Source organism: Tasmannia lanceolata, unplaced genomic scaffold (assembly GCF_043159265.1).
Source record: "Tasmannia lanceolata isolate RefF3 unplaced genomic scaffold, GAP_Taslan_0.1 ptg000006l, whole genome shotgun sequence".
Lineage (NCBI taxonomy): Eukaryota > Viridiplantae > Streptophyta > Magnoliopsida > Canellales > Winteraceae > Tasmannia > Tasmannia lanceolata.
The window spans coordinates 39605368-39610262 of NW_027518683.1; positions in this window are offsets into that span (position 1 = coordinate 39605368).

Below are 4895 nucleotides of genomic sequence, written 5' to 3' on the forward strand. Positions count from 1 at the left end.
TTCTAACCCTTTAAATAAAAGAAAACAATAGAAAATTCGTTTAACCTTCTCCACTAGCTAACCTAAGGACTTACCTAACATTAAATGCATTGGAACTCACTAACTTTAACTCGTTTGGGAATCCACAGATACAGTCCACTAAAACTGTCATACCTTTCTAACTACTTGTCCAATTTTCGAGCAAAAATACTAGTTGGACAGATCTTAAAAATACCTACAACTTTATAGGTTACCACTTTCCATGATTCTGCCATTTAATAGCTCAAAAACTTGGTTGAAAATCAGTCAGAAGCTTTAATGCAGGAATGCAACTTGGAACTCCGCCAAAACCACCTAGGCATGACATGGCTGCCATGTTGGCACTGCATCACCTATGTAATCAGTTTTCATAAAGAACATGGCAGATAAGTGTTTTCCTAAAAAGAACTATTGAGGTGGTTTCCCTGGAAGTGGAACTGTTTTCTCTTCTATTTTGTGTATCTTCTTTTGATTGAGTGCAGGTTCTTATAACAAGCAATGGTGCTGCAAAAGGCAACACAAAATCTACGATGCAACCTTTGGTTGAAGTAAAAATTGTGTTGGATCTACTATGGCTAAACAATCACCGTCCATATTAATGCCAATAAAACACATGGTTGCATGATAGAATCTGAGGATTGGTGCGATATTTGGCCATGGGAGATCGCATGCTAATGAAAGTGACTGTTCAGATTAATCAAGGGTGGGATCTCAAACTTCACACCTTTCTAAACTGTCCGTTTTGTTGGAATTGTGTTAGATATGCTATAGACAATATTAATGCCAAAAAAAAAAAAAAACATGGTTGCACGATAGAATCCGACGATTGGCGCCTTTTTTTGGGTCAAATGAGATCCAAAGCAAAACCTATCAAATTGACGGTGCAGATCAATGAAGGGTGAGATCCCAATATACATGCACACCGTTGTTTTTTTTAATTTTCTTCTTTGGGATGATATTGTTCATCACAAATAGCTTAAATAATTGGGTCTCTTGAGTACTGATTTATGAATTCCCAATGACCTAAGATCGAGTAAGCGTTTTGAGATGGCTGAGCCGTTGTAAGGTTCATCTCTAATAGTGGATGTAAATATCATTTTATGGGCTCATCCGTTGAGGGTTCAATGGTCTAAGAAGTGGGGTTTGAGGAAAAGGATGTGGTTCTCAAAGATTTGGCGATCAGAAAATGAAACAAATTTTTAGTGGAAAACGTGATCAGCGGGGACCCAAATTAGTTACGGAGAAGATTTTTTCGCCACACTGTAGGCTAATACACCCCACTTTTAACATGAACTGTGGGCAGGCTTTAATGCCTTTTAACGTCGAATCACGTTACAAGGGGGTGTATTATCCTACAGGGGGTGAAAAAATCATCTCCCTACACACTCCTATATATGAGATTTTATATGGAAAAAGCCCCTATAGTAATTTTGAGAAAACTGATGTACGGCTTACTCCATATGAATAACCATCCATTTGATGGGCCATATCGTAGATAGGCTGTGCCTCAAAAACATTTCCTAGACCATTCTATTCAAGGATGTAAAACGGGTTTCTCATTCCTATAAAAAAAATGGGCTGTGATTTTGCCTAGCCTAAAGCATAGGATTGGGTACAGATAGTGGGTCTACTCTCTCAAATTCAACTTTTAGCCAAACGTGCCCTAACTGTCTCGGTCAGCAATTATATGTTCTTTCTTTTTCAAATTCTTTTTCCCTTGTTCCAGATGGCATCTTCTGATTTTAGTATATTCTTTCCTTGGTTTAGAGTGGTTTCAAACATCTTTGAAAGTTATTGGGCTTTTTGAAACCTTCTCATACTTAATATGCAAAACCAGTTTATTGATTTGGTTTACACTTTCTAATGTGGCTTTCATCATTTCTCAAAGTAGAAAAGTGACAAACAAAAGTAAAAGAAATAGGACTTGCGTGGGCCAGGGCTTGGGTGGGCCAGGCCAGAGAGAGAGAGAGAGAGAGATGATCTTGAAGTTGTTTTCGAGACGTTATAAGAGGCGGATTTATCTCCTTCCTAAACAAATTTCTAGAAGTGGACTGAATTTTCTGTTTTAGTTCCACATACATCTCCATATATATATATATATATATATATATATATATGAGAAAAGTGTAGCTACACATACGTGTAGTTAACTTAGCTACACCAACGGCTTAAAATACAGTGGGCCCCACATTGTTTAGGTGATGCAAACCATTCATTTGATGGGCCCTCATATAGATAGGGTGTGCCCAAAAAATCAGCTCTATAGGATCATCCCAACCCTACGATTTGTGGAGGCAAAAATGGACGCGTAAAAACCTTCACAAATCTGTCTATTTTTGCCCCCACAGTTTGAAGGGTGGGGATGATCCTATGGAGCTGATTTTTTGGGCACATCCTATCAATGTGAGGGTTTATCAAATGAATGGTTTGGATCACCCAAACAATGTGGGCCCACCGTATTTTAAGCCGTTGGTGTAGCTAAGTTAGTTACACGTATGTGTAGCTTCACTTAACATATATAGAGGAAAGTGAAGCTACACCGCCCGTGTAGCTAACTTAGCTACACCGCCGGCTTAAAATACAATGGGCCCACATTGTTTTGGTGATCCAAAGAATTCATTTGATTGGCCCTCACATAGATAGGGTGTCCACCAAAAATCAGCTCCATAGGATCATCCCAACCCTACGATTTGTGGAGGCAAAAATAAACGTGTAAAAACCTTCACAAATTTGTCCATTTTTGCCTCCACAGTTTGAAGGGTTGGAATGATCCTATGGAGCTGATTTTTGGAGGACACCCTATCTATGTGAGGGCCAATCAAATGAATGGTTTGGATCACCAAAACCATATGGGCCCATTGTATTTTAAGCCGGCGGTGTAGCTTCACTTTCATCATATATATATATATATATATAGAGAGAGAGAGAGAGAGAGAGAGAGAGAGAGAGAACGGTTCCTACACATATGTGTAGATAAGTTATCTACACACTAGCTTAAAATACAGTGGGGGCCACATTATTTGGGTGATCCAAACCATTCATTTTTAAGGCCCTCACATAGATAGGGTGTCCAAAAAAAATCAGATCCATAGGATCATCCTAACCATTCGAACTGTGGAGGCAAAAAATGGACTAATTTGTGAAGGTTTAAAGACATCCATTTTACCTCCACAAATCGTAGGGTTGAGATGATCCTATGGATCTGATTTTTTGTAGACACCCTATCTATGTGAGGGCCTTTAAAATGGATGGCTTGGATCACCCAAACAATGTGGGCCCCCAATGTATTTTAAGCTAGTGTGTAGAGAACTCTCTACACATATGTGTAGGAACCGTTTTCTCATATGTGTGTGTGTGTGTATATATATATATATATATATATATATATATATATATATATATATATATATATATATATATATATATATATATATATATATATATATATATATATGAGGAAAAGGATTGTACGCTCGACCGTACCTAAAGTTAGGTACGGTAGAGTGCCAAATCACATGGGTCCCCCATTTTTGGTGGGCATCTAAACCATTCATTTGCAAGGCCCCATCATAGATATGGTGCATACCAAAAATCAGCACCATTGAATCATCCTAACCCTCCAAAACTGGAGGGTAAAATGGGCAGATTTATGGACACACTGTCTGTCCATTTTGGCCTCCACAAATGGATGGGTTAGGATGATCCTATGGAGCTGATTTTTGGTATGCACCCTATCTATGATGGGGCCTTGCAAATGAATGGTTTAGATGCCCACAAAAAATGTGGGACCCATATGATTTGGCACTCTACCGTACCTAACTTTAGGTACGGTCGAGCGTACAATCCTTTTCCTCTCTCTCTCTCTCTCTATATATATATATATATATATATATATATATGGGGAAAGTGATTGTGAGCGGCCCCTCATATAAGCTTATATGAGGTGACTGCTAAAAACATGGTGGGCCCACATTTTTGGGGTGATCCGAGCCAGTCATTTGATAGGCCCTGACGTAGATAGGGGGTGCCCAAAAAAGCAGCTCCATAGGATCATCCCAACCCTACTAACTGTGGAGGTGAAAGAGGGGGAAATGGGTGGGTATAAATTTGCCCACTTACCCGTCTATTTTCCCCTCTTTCACCTTCACAGTACGAAGGGTTGGGATGATCCTATGGAGCTGATTTTTTGGGCACCCCTTATCTACGTCAGGGCCTATCAAATGACCGGTTCGGATCACCCCAAAAATGTGTGCCCACCATGTTTTTAGCGGTCACCTCATATAAGCTTATATGAGGGGCCGCTCACAATCACTTTCCCATATATATATATATATATATATATATGGAGAGAGAGAGAGAGAGAGAGAGAAAAGTGTAGCTATACATACGTGTAACTAACTTAGCTACACCAACGACTTAAAATACAGTGGGCCCCACATTGTTTGGGTGATGCAAACCATTCATTTGATGGGCCCTCACATAGATAGGGTGTGCTCAAAAAATCAGCTCCATGGACGTGTAAAAACCTTCACAAATCTGTCCATTTTTTCCTCCATAGTTTGAAGGGTTGGGATCATCCAATGGAGCTGATTTTTTTAGCACACCCTATCAATGTGAGAGTCTATCAAATGAATGGTTCGGATCACCCAAACAATATGGGCCCACTGTATTTTAAGCCGTCGGTGTAGCTAAGTTAGCTACACGTATGTGTAGCTTCACTTAACTCATATATATATATATATATATATATATATATATATATATATATATATAGAGAGAGAGAGAGAGAGAGAGAGAGAGAGGAAAAGGATTGTACGCTTGAGTGTACCAAGCTTATGGTACGCTCGAGTGCCCAATCACATGTGGACCCACTTTGT